Source organism: Thunnus maccoyii, chromosome 11 (assembly GCF_910596095.1).
Source record: "Thunnus maccoyii chromosome 11, fThuMac1.1, whole genome shotgun sequence".
NCBI classification, from domain to species: Eukaryota; Metazoa; Chordata; class Actinopteri; order Scombriformes; family Scombridae; genus Thunnus; species Thunnus maccoyii.
The window spans coordinates 23,774,635-23,792,880 of record NC_056543.1 but is presented as its reverse complement, the minus strand read 5'-3'; the positions used below and the strand labels follow the sequence as shown (position 1 = coordinate 23,792,880).

General features: G+C 38.6%; 1 protein-coding gene across 1 annotated transcript in view; it reads right to left on the bottom strand.

Moving 5' to 3' along the window:
- dachd (dachshund d) overlaps positions 1-17,007 on the bottom strand; it is a 111,741-nt gene extending 94,734 nt beyond the window's left edge. The window contains exon 1 of the mRNA XM_042427120.1: positions 16,867-17,007. The gene's annotated coding sequence lies outside the window, so the exon portion shown is untranslated. The remainder of the gene's footprint in view (positions 1-16,866) is intronic.
- Between the last annotated feature and the right edge of the window lie 1,239 nt (positions 17,008-18,246).

Sequence of the window (18,246 nt, the reverse complement as noted above, 5' to 3'; positions counted from 1 at the left end):
TCTACATCAGCCTTTTAGGTTCTCAGCTTGTACGCACCATCACAATTTCTTCAAGCAATGAAATTACAGAATGAGATCATTTAGTTAACCCAGAAGGACGTGCACTGTAATTTATACGGTAATTTATATGCACAATCTTCCACCACTTACGTACATACAACTGCTACAGACAGGACTTGGATTCAGCTGAGCTAATAATATGCTCCCTCACACAAAGTATGTAAAATAACAGCTTTCTGGTAATGTAACTACTCAAAAGAGGAGCAAATGGAGCTCACTTCATTTTCAAAGAGCCTGCCTCACCGATAGTCCCACAATTAGAGCAGTCACGGCCCACATCCTACAGTACTTCATTTGATGCCACGCAGCTTCCAATATAACTGGGGTGCAAGAAACAGAGATTTGTGGATATCTAAATTGCTAAAGCAGAAACCTGTATAAACAGCGGTAATTACCGGGCCATTGACAGTCTCTCAGTGTTGTGCTCATTCTGCCACAGCCACAGTGATTAAAATGAATCCTCATCGACTTCTCCATTAAAGTGCTGGCAGGAGCAATCCCGTGACCTTTCCCCATTGATTGAACATAACAATCACAATTCAATTGTAATGCAAAGAGAACATTTGTTATAATGTACACGAGATGCATGAGCCATTTCCTGGGAGCGGGGAAGGGTAATCAATGGAGTGACTCTTGGCGTGATGCAAGGAGAATGAGACTGTGTTTGCAGGCCCTAATTCATACAGCCTGCAGTGTATGATGGAAGGCAATGATATGCATGTAAACACTCTGATTTCTCTGTGCTCATCGTTCAATAGGATAACAACAAATCCTCATTTCTATATCCATACACACTAACAGCCCAAGACTGATTGGCAGTGAAGTTCATGTACAGTACACACAGCCTGATACACGCCTGATTCAATCTGAGATCAAAGTTTGATTCATGTATTATGTCATGTGGTGATATGTCTTCCAAATTATCCTTCAGAGAACGGCAACTACCATCTTTCAAGAGTGACTTAATATATGACTTCAGAGACAACAGGCAGTTGCCATGACACTTGAGCACTGACATAAACCTATATACTATCAGAACAATCTACAGTGAAGCTATACTGTATGTTCTGGTGATATTCGAGTAAGGACAAGCTTGTAAAAGCGTAATTACTAATGATTAGCTAAACTCAAGCAAGTGAAACCACAACTTGCACAATCCATGCACCACAGAAAAGAAAAGCATGATAGGCATAACATCCCACCGCCGTACAATCCCTCTTTAAAAGCTGCGCTCGATCATGTCTTTCAAAAACTGTCTTATGAAGAGTGTATGCGAATGATGTCCTTAAGGGATTTCTTTTTAGAATCAGGAGATTATAGTTTACACGGACATTAAACAGATTAAACCAGCCAGCTCTCTAAAGGCAGTTTATCTAATGGAGAAAATGTGGTATGCTAATTGAGAAATTCCGATGGTAAAATTATATTTAAACCCCTCTCTGTCTCTCTCTCTCTCTCTCTCTCTCTCTTTCTCTCTCTCTTTCTCTCTCTCTCGCCCTCTCTCCCTCTCTCTCTGCTGGAGGATTTTAGTTTGGCTTGATGAAATCAAATGGCTAATCACAGCTATAAGCTGTGAGACATTGGCTGACTGAAACAGTGTTTGCTATGCTAAAAGGTAATTGTCTCGGAAAACTTCATCGATGACAGATTCAATTCCATTTAGTAAATGTTTAATAAATGCTGTACAAACAGGCAAGCCTATCTCGCAGTGCTTAGAAAACAAAGGGAAACTTTAATTGCTTTAATCATCCCTAGCTTTGACGTTGTTATTGGCCTTAAAAATAGCAGTTAACAGAAACTGTCCTGCTGAGGAAATTGAACCACATTTGGAAAACGATCCATAATTAAGATAGGGCATCCCAAGCTGCTAGGTCCAGGCAAACTGTTGTGACTAGGAAAAACATTCCTAGTCATACAAAGCTATTCAATTAACAGAAAGACCCAACGAAAACAACCTCCCTATTATGTATCACTTACTTTAATCAGATTGAAAGCGATTGTATCCCTTTTTGAAAATCCCTTAACACAAACATGTTAATTAACAGATAGGAGGGTGGAAAGATGTATTTTTCATTAGTGGGTGAAATAATGTTCCCCTTTAACATCAAGGAAAATCAACTGCTTACTGCAGTTAAACCAGTCAGCGGTGTAAATTCCCTGCCAGCATTTTTATTTAAAACCTCATTAATGTGTTTCAACCCAGCATAGCTGTACCTTTAATCTGCACTAAAAGGAAATAATGCGTTTCCTGCTTTATTTACCAGCCTTACTTAACAAGTGTTCCTGTACAATTAGAATTGTTAATAGATCTGGAAACAAAAGGACTTTGAAGGTGGGAAAGTGCTGACATTATTTCACAGGGGAAAAACACTCTTGAGAAAAAAGATCTGCTGTAAATGTAGTTTCCTGGAACACAGGCGCGCTGCAATGTTGGTCTCTCTCATTAGAAATGCCATGCACAGGACATAAATCAAGGCCCGTAAAACATTTCATTGCCACACAACACTAAATTACACACTTGCTGGTTTGCCACACTGATTGTGTTTAAACATTGTAATTTTACTTTATTCCCATTAAATCTATGCAGAGTTTTACAATCCATAAACAGACTATCTGCAATAAAAGTTAATAAATGTCAGAATTTGCATTTGGAAAAAAAAAAAAAAACACCCTGGTACATTTTTCAAATATCAATCTATGAACCTTTCAACATTTCGTCAAACAAAATGCTAATTGTACCTTTAGGAATTTAGGAGACAAGTGACAAGAAATGAGATGCAATGTCCTTTAGAATCAGGAAATCAGCTAAACTGGAATACATTAAGTGTGAGACCAAAGCAGAGAAGTGGAGAAGGACTGTTTTTGTTTAGAACAAAAAAATAAGTAAATAGGATTCTATGATGTGTTGTCACTGAGCAGTGACAGGATATATATTCATGTCATGAGTTGCAAATCTATACAGTTTTCTATATGTTCAAGTGTAATTGCTCTTAAGTAGTATAAACACTTGTTTGTTAGCCTATTCTGTTGACTACTGTTTCATCTCCACCTCCCTTTTCTCATCTTTCTGTTATTGAATGATACTGATATAAGATACATGTTACTGCTATAGATCAGATATCTGAAAAAATACTGTATTACAGTGATTACGACAGAAAATAACATAGTTAATATGTTAACTGTGAAACTGACCTTTTGTTGGCTGTAGTTTCAGACATTAATCTGGGTTAGGGTTAGGGTTAGGGTTAGGGTTAGGGTTAGGGTTATGGTTAGGGTTAGGGTTAGGGTTAGGTTTTATAAATCAGAGCAAGCAATCTTATGCTATTTTATAAACTAAGGATTCACCGACCCAAATAAAAATCAAAATAGTTTATTTATCATGACCAACATATGAAACTGATATTATAGTGTATAATATGATACTAAAATGTCATATTATGAGTTAAAACAAGTTATTCTTCACTTCAGTATCCAAGCTGCAATACATCAAACAGTCTTGGCAGGGCAGGACCGTGTGCTATAATCTCTCTCAGTTTGCAGTAGGTCACAATGCACTGCTGACTTAATAAACTATGCATCCAACAACAATGATTATTGATGTCATTCTTCAAAGGTCCTTGAGAGGATCTCGATGCAGCAGCGATTCAACCTTTCGTATTAATTCAAGCTTGGCTAAGATTGTACCATCTGGGCCCTTGTACTTCATGATTAATGCCAAAGAGTTGATTCATATGTGCAATTGGAGTTTAATAAACAAGGATTTGGGAGTTAAATGGCACATACAAATGCTTGGGATGAACTCATTCATAGTATCTAATTTGTGTTCTTGGTAATAAAGCCCACTCATAATTGCTCACTACAATCATCTTCCAGATACACAAATATGGGGATTTTGTGATTAACATAATGTGTTTCTTCCAGAGAAGAAAATAATCCTACAATTCTAAGATGCCTTCAGACATATGTACATAATGTTCTGTATTTGGTCCAAATTAACTTACCACTGGTGCAGTGTGATTAACACTGGCATAAAAAATAATTACTGTTCATCATTGTACAGATTAAGCTCCAACAAACTTTTCCCTTTAAAACGACATTGTTTGTACTAGACATTATGGCTTTGCAAACAAAATTAACTTTGTAATCCCTCTCTTGCTCACATTCTCTTGGTCTCTTTCAATGTCACACTACTCACTGCAGATATCATACAGTAAAGCATCGGGGCTGCTGATAGTATCCCATATCTGACACAGAGGCACCACACAACAGTGACCTCTACAGGAACACAGAACACATCAACTGCAATCTAGTTCATGCTTGCTTTAATACTGTTACTGTAAATACCTCTGCAGGCCTCTCACATGTTTTCAGGTCATGCACCCCAAAATAGATGCATCAAACCACTAACCTAGAGGGATTGTGTTCTACAAAATATATATATTTGTTACTGTGATTTTGTATTTAATGTTATTCTATTTATCATGTTATCAAATAACCTCAGTGTGATAGTGGTTCTTATAGATGCTTTGACTTTATACTATACAGTGTATAGTGTATAGGATTATAGTGTAATAATTAAATTAAATTCTTCCTTATTTTCCTTGGATCTGGCACAATGACCAATCGGGACTGATAGGTCATTTTGCAAATGTTCACAATGGTTACACAATTTAATAAATCGTTTTTATAGAGAAACTTTACATATAATCCAATTTTAACATAAGAATCTTCACTTTAAAATACTGTTGGGATTGTTGATGTTACAGTTTTACTACCAGCTGCATATTGTGGCAGATCAAGATGCAAACATACATCATGACAAGGTGTCCTGCAAACAGGTGAGGCTGCTGCATATCAACAAGTAATGCCCTCACATACTCCAACCCCTCTGCTTTTAGTTGAAGACAAAGAACAGTGCAGAGCAGTGTCTTTAGTGGGGTAGAGGAGGAATGGGAGGGTGCCAAGCCACGCAGACCACAGCCAAGTGCAGGATCACGGAGGAGGAATGAATGATGCTCAGATAAGGGACAAAGCAAAGAGGGCAGACCAAACAGGAAAACTAAGAAGGGAGAATGTGCGGGGCGTTGCCTGCCTGAGCAGGAAAATGTGCTGATACGAGTATGTTGTATTATTTTTTAGTTGTGTTGTGTAATGTTGCGCTCTGTGTCTATTTTTTGTTGTTGTTGGGTTTTTTTTTAACTGAAGAATTAATCCAAGAAAACAACCCAGTTCAGTTAATGCTACACGATCAGAGAATAACTTTGAGAAACTCGGACAGTTATTTTATGAGATTGTAAACAAAGCCTTTAAGGTTTGGAATCAAAACAGCTAACATAATATGGTCTTGCAAATAAGAACTCCTACATCCGGAGCGCCGCTAGAATCAAATCCATCGCTCCTAGACCCAAGGCCCATCTGTCTGCCAAATCTGTTGAGGTTTTGAGATATCTAGTCAACAGAGGCAGACAAACTAACTAACTAGACGGGAACGTATAACTTCTTTGGTGGAAGCAGTAAATCTGTTTATTGTAATGCTATGCATCTGCAACGAATTTGTGCAGTGGCAATGGATACTAGAAGTAAATGAACTACCACTGAAGAGCACCACATCTGACACTTAAATTTGATGTGTGGAGGTAAAATATGCAATTCTTGAGCTAATGTTCTCATGGCATAATTGTAGACCTAAAAATGCAAAATTAGTGATTGAGAATAGGGCCAGAAAGGAAAAAAAAAAAAACGTAGGGTAATCTGCCTCTTTTCCCACACAAGGGACCAGGAGAACACAGGCTATGTTGTACCCCCCTTTCCTTCTTACCCGAGTTCTCCTTTATGTATTCAAATTCACTTCAGCAGCATAAAATTCTCCCAAGAGACAGCATTGTCCTCCTGCTTGTCCCTTGGGCTTCCCATCTCTGAGTAACATCTCTTCACTCCACACAATTTAGCCCCACACCTAGCAGAAAGACTTTTTCCACAGCACCCTCTTTTTAAATAGTTCAATGCAATTTAATGAAAATTAATTAAAATACTTTAAAAAAAAAAAAAAAAAAAAACCATTGAATACGCAGAATGCTTGAAGGCTTTGTGCAAATGATTCCAGCTCTCGGTTTTTAGTAGGACAGCCTGAAACAAATGTACTGAATAGCCTTTCACTAGTTGTACCCCCTGAATAATAATCTCTGTTGTGTTATTATGTGTGAAAATAAAGGGTACACACATGTTCCCTCTCTCTGTCTCGTTGCATTCAGGAAACTTAGAATGGGAAATTTTACACTGATGGCTGAGTTGCAATTGCAGTTACAAATGTACGAACACTATACTTTCATAATAACGCGGTCCAAGTGCTTCAAAAGGCGCGTAGGTCTGCTCTAGTGAACTTGAATGTGTGGTCCTTGGTGCATAAAGTAAGCATAAGGCCAACTCTATAGCAATGAGGCTTTATTGAATGAAATGAAAAGCCTAAGGCATCAGAGTTAATACATTAACACAAGGGAGGACTAACAGACAAAAAATACTAAAAAGTGAAATAGAACAAACGATAAAATGGGAATTAATGATTATTCTGGCTTTCACACTGAGGTGGTGATTATAAGTTATCGTCTAAGAATGTAGATGTGTAATGTTTTTGGCAAAATATAAATTAATATAAAACACCAGTGTGGACTTACTGTACAGTATCTTGTCTGATATCACGAAGGGTTCTGCCAGAGGCTCTCACCACAGAAAAATCATCACATAAACCACTTTTGTGGGAGTGATTCCAAAGTATTACAATATTATCATATCTATTCACTGCTAGCATGATGCAAATAGGCTCAATGGCATGCTTGCCTCTACAAAACTCTCCCACAGGGTTCTAATAAAACAGTACAATTTCCCACTCTCCATTCTCCCTCAGAAACGTACCAGTCTGCAGCTCTGTGATCTGCGACAGACAAAATGAGACGCAGCAGCTACAACAGAACTGAGACACAGTCGGAGTATTCCCTGCGCTCCTTGAATAGATAATGCTTTTCCTTCACATTCCTTTATTCTTTCAAAAAGAATGCATCAGAGGCCAAATATTAATTCTTCTCGTCATATGGAGGAGCTACGCAAGTGGCATACTAGGATGGGCTTTTGAATGATTAAGGGAACACATAAAGGGTTTCTTGTGGCGCTTTGAACTTTCTGCAGAGTTCTGAGCACTCTCAACTTATTCCCCACTCTGCAGGAGACTTGATGTTAAAAGACAACATTAATGAAAGCTCTGTAACAGGTAGAGACAGAGGGATTAATGCAATCTAAACACAGCAAGCCTCTCAGAACTGGCTCTGGCTAGCAGGTGAATGGGGAAACACTTTTCTTCACTTTTCCTCTTTCCTCCCACCATGAATCTCCTTTAAAGAAATGCCAATAGATCTGATTGCCTAATACTCTATTCCCTCCCTCTCTCCCCAGGCCCATGAAGATGCACGTGTGGGGGAATCACTTCAAGGAATGACATTGACTGGGGAAGTGCTGACTTGCACCACTGTTTGTCTTTTGATGTGAGAGATCAAATCAATGTACACGGCGTTCTCCGGGCAATGTGCAGGCAGATTAGCATTAGCCTGAAGGTGCCTGCTTGCCCTCAATCATTAGCGTTTACTCTCAAAATAATCAGGATTTACTCAGTGCTGTTGTGCACTGCATTGATAGGTGCAAAAAAAAGGCATAGCATTTAAGACAGAGGGTAATGTAAGGTTGTCATTATGAGACTAAAACCTACATAAGCCATAGACACTGCCTGACACTGACATTTGTTATTGGTGTGAGCTGCGTTATTTGTCACTGGTCTGGTGTGCAATGGTGCCTTCACATGGAAAATACCACGATGAGATCTCCTGAGTGCTTAAGTCAGATGGATTGAATGCTCTTGAACACTGATAAAGGTTGATTTCAGGTTGTGCCAACATTATTGTGGGCAAACTAATGCAGAATAATTGTCATATTTTGTCCTGTCAAAACCCAGAACAATGACATATTTAGTTCTCTAAACTTTGCTTTTGCATCACTGAGGAAAAATTAGCATGTTATTTAGTATATTTGGATTTATACTAGACACAAAGTACTTAAACAGTAATTGTGTGAAGAAACTATTAAGGGGTGCAACTTTGAGATTAAAAGGCACAAGGATCTTGGCAGTGCATTTCTGCCACATTTGAATTCATACTGTTTGCCTGTAACTTCATGCTAATGATCAAAGTTGAGGGTGGGGGGGGGGGATTCTCCTGAGTGCAAGTTATGAAGATGAGATGAGGAGAGAGAGGGAATGGGAGAGGGAGAGAGAAACTGCTTTGCTGCCCTGCTTTGAACACTTTTACACTTTCCAACAAGCTTTGTTTTTTAATTGGCTGAAATTAATCTTAGGGATGTAGATGCCTGATTTGCATTCATTAAAACCCAACCAAAAGAAGTCATGCTTAATTCCAATCAAATTTGCTTAATTATGCATGGCGAGATATTCCCAAATGAGCTGTGGATTTTTGTTAGACCCTTTTTTTGTTTCCTATAGCAAATAAAATGTAATGAAGCTGTCTTTTTGTGTTTTACTGAATGTTGAGGAGCATATGAGGAGCACCTTGAGCCTGGGCTGAAAACAATATTACTGCTAAAGTAATTATAAGAATCTGCATTTTTCATTGTTAATTGTGGATGTCAGCATCATTAATTTTAATTTACGGCAGGCAATAAAATTAAGAATACTTTGTGCTGATGTTTTAAATCATGCCTGTGAAGGGGACACATAATGCAACTTAAATCTCAAGTAGATATTGATTGGGGTGGATGGTCTTTTCTATGAATCTTAAATAGGCAGACGCTGGGAATCTGCTTGAGACTTCACTTTTACGAGTTAACTCCAGCACCAGATAGCACAAGTGAAATACAATTAAAGAAGTGTCAGTTTATGCACGCACGCATATGTGCTCATGCACTGACGCACTTAATCAGCAAACTGCATAACAACAGAATGATGTTGAACTAGATAACATAAGGGTTAGGTGTTAAGTCGTCATACAATGCAAAGTAGTCTATCCATGACTAACTTTTCCAAGGAGAGTACAGAGTGAGAACACACCTACTGTACGTATCCAAAATAGAATAAATCTGCCCTGTGCTACCTTTCTCTTAGCAATTTCCTTAGTACTTGTTTTGTTATTTTGACAGTCATATTAATTAGATTGTCGGACATTGTCAGGCTGTTTGTACAGCAAGTATGAAAGCAGATTGGAGGAGTTTGAGATGCAATACTGTACAGTATGTGGTCTATGGGGGATGACATTATGTGTTTCTGCTTCAACACTTGATTTATAGCTTCATTTGGACCGTGCTTGTACGAAACACATCCTGCTGCTGCAGGAGCTTTAGTGCATTGTAGTCTGAAAACAAAGGAAGAATAAAATTGATCTTTCTGGACACACACAAAATCAATGAATGGCTATTTCCTGTTCCATGGCACGTTAGTCCAACTGACTTGCTCAATCCTTGAACTTTCCTTGTCTCCTCATTGCTGGAGAAGAAAGGTCCTCAAAGTTCAGTGACAACTTAAGATGATGTCATTTCAGACCCTTTGGATTTAGAGAATTTCTGTTTTCACTCTTTGCCTCGAGCCTAAAAAGAAAACATTGAAAGGGCTCTCTCTTATCTTAAGTTTGCTTGTTTGCTTATTACAACGATGAGCTTATTCCATGTTTTAAATTCATATTCTGTTGACTTTGCTTTTGTAGTAGCCTACTTTTCTATGAAATAATACTGAGGTAACTGTTACAGCTAAAGGGGAAAAAAAACCTTACTCATAAGTGATTATGTCTTGAAATGTGTGAACTGATTTAAAGTCAGTGTGCTTGGCTATTATTCCAGAGGATGTGTTTGTACCTGCTGTACAGTGCATTCTGTTCTCCAACAAGGTGATTGTGTTTCCAACACAAAAAAAGACTCTACAGTGATGTTCAATTGTTCTCTTTCAGGCTGGCTGTTAGCCAGTGGCTCCTTCATGACACATGGAGCTGGTACACTATCAGCTCCCTTCTCCTCTTCCTGTCTGCTTTCTTGGCGGTGACTGAAGCAAGTCACTCTAATGCAACAATGATGGTGATTTCACTCTGCTTATCGAAGCGAGTAAGTACTTAAGCAGCTGCTTGTACTTTGATCCAATTTACTTCCTGAACGTGTGCTTCCTCATGCACAGTAAACAGGCCTGCCAGAGTTGTCATTAGTTCAAAGCCAAGGCAAATAGTTCACATGATTATTGTTTGCTCATTTTTTGTTCTGCTTTGTACAGTAGCTCTGTTAACAGACGTCAGTTAACTTAAGTGACAGGCCCTCTCAATATAGGGCATATTTCAGGTATCAATTTGTACGTTATGGCAGTGGCTGTAATTCAATATTGCCAGCGGAGCTCTAGAGGTTGTATGGAAAAGCCATAAGTTGAATATTGCAACCTTTAACATCATTGTGTGCTTGACTCTTCCCCAAGGACAGGACAGATAAAAGATGATCAGTAAGAAAATTGATAGCACTGATTTAATAAACATCCTCAAAATGATCTCTGTGACCTGCAGGTAGCGCGGCAGTCACTCGTACTTCGCCTGGGTTAAAGAATCAAGTGAGATGATTCATTTGAGTGACTGGGGTAGTTGAGTTTGATGGATCATTCCTAAAAGCATCATTGCTAATCTTCAGCTCCTCTTTTTTAGGTTATTCACAGATCAGTGAGTTTTCCGGCTAATCCTGGACCTGACGCTGCTCTTGTCTGTGTACATGGTATTCATCATACTCTGACAGGAAGAGTCCTTCAGACGACAAATAACCTTCAGAGAGGGGAGGCAAGCAGTAGGTGTGCAGTTATTTTGGATACATTTCACAGTGGAGTAGGAAAGCTGCATGGGGAGATGTATGGTGTCCTTGTTGGGTGCGGAGAGATGGACCCCTCTCCGTTTCCTAGCATAATCATTCTGAGCCTCAGCCATGCCTTCGACAACTCAATCAGACAGCCCTCTACCTGTAAAGTGGCTGGGTTGATTTGATTGCCATTTTTATTGGATCCCGGTCACATAAATCAAACCAATGGGGACGGCTGTACAGACGTGACCACTCGTCATTCGCTAGTAGCCTTGGAAACATTGTTTCGGGGGCCGCGTGGCTGTCATTGGAGGTAAATCAGGGGTCTGAAGTTTCTTTCCCCCAACAGAGGAGCATGGAGTTAAATCATCTTGAAAATTGATGTCACTGTGCGCAAGTGTTTTCACCTATCCCTAGGATAGAGTCCCATCAACTGGTGACAATGTCAGCACTTTTACCCTTCTCTCAAAAAAGGATGATTCCTCTCCTCAGGCCTGGAGGCCTGTTTTGGCTGATAAGAGCTACCAAGTTTTTACCTTTTTCCAATACAGAATTTTGTTAGCTTGTTTATGAATGTGTAATATAATGTTTTGCTGCTAATCCTAACAACTATAAACCTTAAAGTTGTACTGGCAAATATGCAATAAACTTTTTGTAGTAAATTAGTTGCTAATTTCTGATCTGATGTAACGTATAAAACAAATCAGAAGGCTAAACCTATTGTTCAAATAAGGTATTCTAAAGGAAAGTAGGCCTAAGGTAAACTCATAGACCCTGTCTTTGAAACTTAATACATTGTTCATCGCTAAGCACTGTCTGGTGAGCTTTTTGATTCAGTGTGAACTGATTAAGTCTATCATGTCCACCAGCGCTTACAGTGGGAACATATTAGATTAAATACAGGTAGCTAATTTCCTCCTCTGCATGGGTGAGTGGGAGTATGAATGAAAGTGATGTAAAATTAATTTAGACCTCTAAAATTTTGATCACACCGAGGCTATTTTGGTTCTCATGATGACAAGTAATAGGAGGTTGTTGCTTTCTAACCTCACAATATTACCACATTTGCCTATAGGGCTTTCAGGATCAATTTCATTCAGCATAAATATCACTCGATCTGTGAAACAAATTAGAAATAATAAAAGCCATAAAAATGCACCCAAGCTCTATTGAGATGTCCCTCCTAGCCATGTGTCAAGACTGAAGACATTAATGATACAAGGAGGAGAGAAAATTACCATCTAGGATACGTCCGAACCAGTAAACTGGTAAACAAGCTGGCCGTTAGGAGTGGGGATGATTTGAATCAACAAGGGTGAACAGATATGGATACTCGGCGCATTAGTGTTAATAGGAATAGATTATGGAGGGATTTCGTGGAGTGACCTTCAGTGCACTAATTGAAATAGTATTCCGAGTCAGCAGTGGAGTAATCAACTTAAACACAGAATCATAAATCATCATGAATAGCGCTGTCACAACCAAGCCATTAGCCTCGTGTTTTTTCCCCAGCAACCTCATGAAAATATCTGCCACACCGATCCGTAGGTTAATAGGAACAGAAATGGCATTTAGAGTCTATTTGGATCAAATGTACTGTGAGCTTGAAAGTAGAACTTTGCTAATTTGCAGGTAATGTGAATTGATGTAGTAAGGGTTGAAGATAGTTCAGGCATCGAGTCAACACATTAACGCAAGAGCGTAGACACAAGAAGAGCTTGTTAAAGCCTGGATCAGAACGCTGCTTCGTGACAAGTCTTCTTTCTTTGTGACCAAGAGGTTCAGTATTAGCTAGATCTACTATCAGGCAGGGATGAGGTAATCATGTTGGGTTAGTGTGACCTTTGTCTTTTATTATTAATTATGGCTGACAAAAACACAATAAATTGTATTACCTTAGAGCTACACTTGCTGTTTCTTAATATGGGTCATCATTGCACAATCTTCAACAACACTATGTTTGTGTGTGATATTGCTGGTTGTTAGTAACTACACTCTTTATTAGCTCTAATCCACATGATGTAAGTTTATTTACTTATTATCACTCAATGCCACATTTATTTCAAGTATTGATACAGAGTGCTTTGTCAAAGTTTACAACATCTATATTAATATCAACAAGTGCTCTTGCAGTAAATAGCTTTTTAATTGCAACTAAAGTGAACGAATTAGATACTAAACAGTCGGTTAGCGTCAGTAAAACGTCTTTCACACAACAATACCCAGCAAACTTGTCAGAAATGCTGATAAGAGGGCCGATCCTGAGCGCTTACAAGGCATTAATCAAATAGCAGGTCTAATTAAAAGCGCTTTAAACAAAGCTTTTTTTCTAAATGTTGCTCAGGTATGGCAATAATTTTTGATCAGCCAAGCCTGGAAGACAAATAATTAGAACTGCCACAGCGGCCTGATGAGTGATGTCAGCATCTCCGAGTGACCTTCCCCTGCTAATTAATTTTCATTCCAGGGAAAAAAGACCCCGTTGTTGCACATTATTAATTGAGTTCATGAAAAGATGCACCTGATTAATTTTTGTTGATAATACTTGTCATTCTGGCCGCCGTTCGTAATCATTTTATGGGTTTTCATCTTAGTGTTTTTCAAAGTTGATCTAAGTCATCTTTACTGGAGATTAATTTGTCCAAAGTAGAGCTGCCCTGTCCCAAAAGACAACAGGGCCTCAGTCTATCTCACTTAGATGGCTGCTGAACACATGGTTTCTCTTTAACAGCAGTTTTTATTCATTTTTACCTAACACATTTATAGCAGGCACATTATTGGAGTAAGTATAAATAATTAACCTCACCAATTAATAATTAACTTTTATTACCAGACCGTGTTATGAATGTAGAAAAATACACTAAATTAAAGTTGAGATACTTTGTACAATAAAGTTATAAAGTTATTTAAAATAAAGATAAATGCTGTTTTAATTGGATTAATGCGTTATTGCTGAAACAATATGTATAATATCATTACAGGTGATATGATTGGCAATATCTGATGTACTTATCTAACATTTGAGAGGTTACAGAGCTAACACCATGCTCTGTCACTCAAGCCCTCATATCAGATAAGATTATAATGAATAAGATTATAATGAATATACATACATACACGCACACACACATACACACACACACACACACACACACACACACACACACACACACACACACATATATATATATAAAATTTTACAACGAACATAGCAATTTTAAGGTTTATCTGTAAGGAAAAGGGTTTTGTAGAAACTCTTTACATTAAATGGAAATCCTTCACAAACATGAGGTGTAATTGTTCCTGTAATTTTGGGAAGTGTTATCTGGTTTCAGATTAACCATGTGTCTAGACAGTTAACAGCACTGCGTTAAATAAAAATGCGGTGCGGCTGTGTTGTTTCAGGTACCTGTCAGAAAATGAAATACTATCCAAGAAAGACAGTTTGAGTAATAGGTCAATGAGCTTGAGGGCTTATCAGAAGCCATAACACAGCACAGCAGTTATAATACTGTGAGACAGAACTTTACAACTCTTCAAAGTTATCAGAACAGTGATCGTTTTGCTTCTCACCGTTCACATTGCAAAGCAATCCATTAGGAATGTGCACTTGCATGTATTTGATCGGCCAAAACAGTGCATTGCCAGATTAAGTCAAATTGCATTGGGACATAAATTGGATAAGGTTTAATTTCATTGGTCAGACAACCCTGCATTTTTTTACAGGGCCGTCTGCGTTGGCAACCACCCCATTTCAACACAGTGGCCTCATTCAGGCTGGTGACACGATGAGAGTTCAGGAGCAAGCCAGCACTCTGTGAAACTGATGTACTGGTGCGATGCACACAGATCCTTCCTGAGTTCGGAAACCTGCAGCAGCCCCTGCTTTTCCTGTTGCTGGACTATTTGTCAGAGAGCCAGCACAGATTAAAACAATATATGTGTATGACAGCTATGGGTTGGGGTTTGCCAGCATTTTATTAAATCTGTATACTGTGTCAAATCTGCTCTGCTGGTGGTGTTGCTTTCTAAAGTTAATAACTATGAACTTATTTTGGCTTGATATGGTCACATTGTTGTGGGGATCAGAACTGTTTGCCAAGATTATCAAGCCAGGAGGAGTTGATGGACTGCGCTGACAAGACACAGCAGCCGCTTTGCAGAGACAATCCAAAACCCTGCAAATTTAAGGCATGTTGTTCCATTAGATTGTTAGCATTATCTATATTACACACAAAACTGTTAGGCACAAACACTTGCTGTCAGCTGTATTTTCATTCACTTTGCCACAGTTAAGCCCACACTTCTGAGCATTTTAACCTGTCCACCATAATAAGTCCAGAGAATGTGAATAGAACTAGTTGCATAATGCTTACAAACACGTACATCATTAGCAAATAGTTAGACGCAATAATAAATGACATAATCACCAGTAATGCCACTGACTTCCCATGAGCTCATCACTCTTTAGTTTCTGACCAAACAGGAGCCAGTAAAAATATAAAACCAGTGCTCAGTGCCCTTCCCTTCCCTTATTGGACATGTTACAGTTCTTTCATTTTAAGGTGGGTGTAGCCTTGAAAAACTTACGTAAGAAGTCAAGCTAATGAAATCTTCTACCATCTACATAATTGTCCTAGACCTTAATGCAATGCAGTTGCAAACCTACATGGGCACTTTTCCTTTATGTTGACTACTACATTACCAGGTTGCTAGCATGTATCCCTGCAATATTGTGATTGTCACTCTTGATAACTTGCATGCTGACAAACTTTATCTAAGGGGTTAATCTTGGTGTCAGCACACAAGTGCGGAAAGCAATGTCAGACAGGTGAACAGACATTGTAAAGATTTATATTTTATTATGTAACATGAATAACCTGTTCCCTAATATTAGTGAGATGCTGCCTTCTCTGATCTGTGATGAACAAGAAACAAAATGAGATGGTGAAAACACTGCATATCATCTACATTCCAGAGGTTTTTTTAACTGTAGCGTGGGAGATCGTCCATAAGTATTTTGCTGCTTTTCTGCTTTCTCTTATGGGTGTTGCACTCATCAGCGTTCATTTATTCCTTACCAAACCATAGGATGGGAAAGTTAGTCTTTGTGGAAGTCAAAGAGGACATACTGTTAGCTGTCACCTAAAAAAACAGCATTATTTTTAAACATTAGTTTATGAAATTTAACAACTTCATTAACTTATATAAGCATCCCACCATGCACCTAATCCTGTTAGCATCAAATAAAGTTTCACAATAGATGAATTTATCCACCCAAAAATTCCACCCAACCTTTTGTCTCTCGGTTAGCTAGTGACTAATTACCGTTAGCTAAACATTTAACATTTATTTTTGAGCTACATTAGCTTAAAGCTGGAGTGCGGGGCTTTGTCTCCCCCTTCTGGCAGTGAGAGTAAAGGGGGCGCTCGGCTGTGATTGCAGGCATGCAGCATGCGCTCCTGTGCAAATGATGACAGTCACACAGAGGACCGGTAAAAACTGATATGAGTTGATGGTCCACTGGCCCAAAAACGTATTTTTTGACAGTCCACCAGCCCAGTGGAATTTGTTCCAGTATGTGTGATGGCCAGTACACCACTGGCCATAACCATAGGCTGTAAAAAATATGGACATAGTCACCGTGACCTCACCCCTTGGTTTGCAAACTGTTGATTTGAAGCATGGATGTAGGAAGAGAAGCCTTGAGTTTAACCAGTTGACCATCGCCATCTTGGATTTGGCCGTCGCCATGTTTGATTTTTGGAGCCAGAAGTGACCATATTTGGACGAGAGGGTTGAGCTGACCACAGCGCTAGCTGCTAGCTCTGTTAGCACGGTGCATTAACAATCTATGGTTAACAGTGATCATGCTAATGCTAATGCTAATTTTCGCTATCAAAAAACAGGCCTAAAACCGTCAAAACAAAATGTACTCACCGGAGAAACTGATCATCCAACTCATTGATGGGTCTTTTATTAAAACCAAATGCTGAACAACACTTTTTGAGGCGATCACAATGTACAATTAACTTTAGGAAACTGAAAACACACTGTGAAATAGCAGCAGTTAGGCCTATAGTTACGTTACGTCGCCATGGTAGCGACTTGTCAATCACAACGTAGCCACGCCCTAAAGCATACCCTGCTTTATTGTCAAATTTAAATTAAATGGGACCATAATTTACAAAATGAACATCATGCTGTATTGAAGAAGACTTGAAACTACCAATTGAGATAATAATTCAATACAGAAGTAAGGTCATTTTCTCATAGACTTCCATACAATCAGACTTCATTTTGCAGCCAGTTGAGTTGCCCCCCTAATGGCCATTAAATAGAATGCAGGTTTTTGGCACTTCCACATTGGCTTCATTTTTCAGCCCCGGAGGTTGCCGTTTGGCTGTAGCCAACTGTTGCAGCTGTAAAATGGTGGATAAACTGTTTTGAGTGTCACACAACCCCGGCAAAATTACTCATTTCACTATCAGAATTTGATCCATTTGGTCCTATAACATTTGGAAAGTCGAGAAGAAGCACAAGATTAACAGCCAAACAGCCAGCACGGGAATGTCGCACCAGACATGAGATTTAAAAGAGAGATTTATCTGGTGGTAATAGGCTTAATCAACATTGTGTGAACTTGTTTGGCAAGGGCTTGAATGTAACGGACGTTCATTTATATGTAAAAGTTCCGCACTGCAGCTTTAAGATGAATGTTAAACTAATGCTAACGATTTTACTTTAGCTAGCATTGGTTAAAACAGTCCCTCTGTGGTGATAGCAACAGGAGCCAGTGATATTTAAACTAAATGGATAAATTGTTTTTAAACTAACATATGATACAGCTTTTAAGCTAACGATTTATGACTACCATTGAAATTGGGATGGACCATTATATGTGTATTTGATGGCTTTTGTGTGATGTCTGAAGGCGGATTACATGGTTGAGTGGAGAGTTTGGTTTTGACATAGAAGTTTGTTAAGATAAGTGTGCAGTTATGCATTTGTGTTTAGAGTTTTGGGATATGGAGCATAATTTAAAAAACTGTGTCTTAGCAATCAAGAAAAACTGTGACAACAATATATAGTTATTGGTTACATAAAACATTAAATAGTTCAAGTTCTGTAATTACACAATGTGAACATATTTTTATTACATAAAACTGGCAAGTTAACGTGTTTATTTGAAGTTAGGTACAGCATGTGGACTTTCATTTGTCATGTTGCTGTGTTGTATCAATTTTTACCTTTAGACTCCTGAAACAGAAACCTCAACAATGCATTGCAGTGTTTTTTTTTTCATCTTCTAGTTCTTAA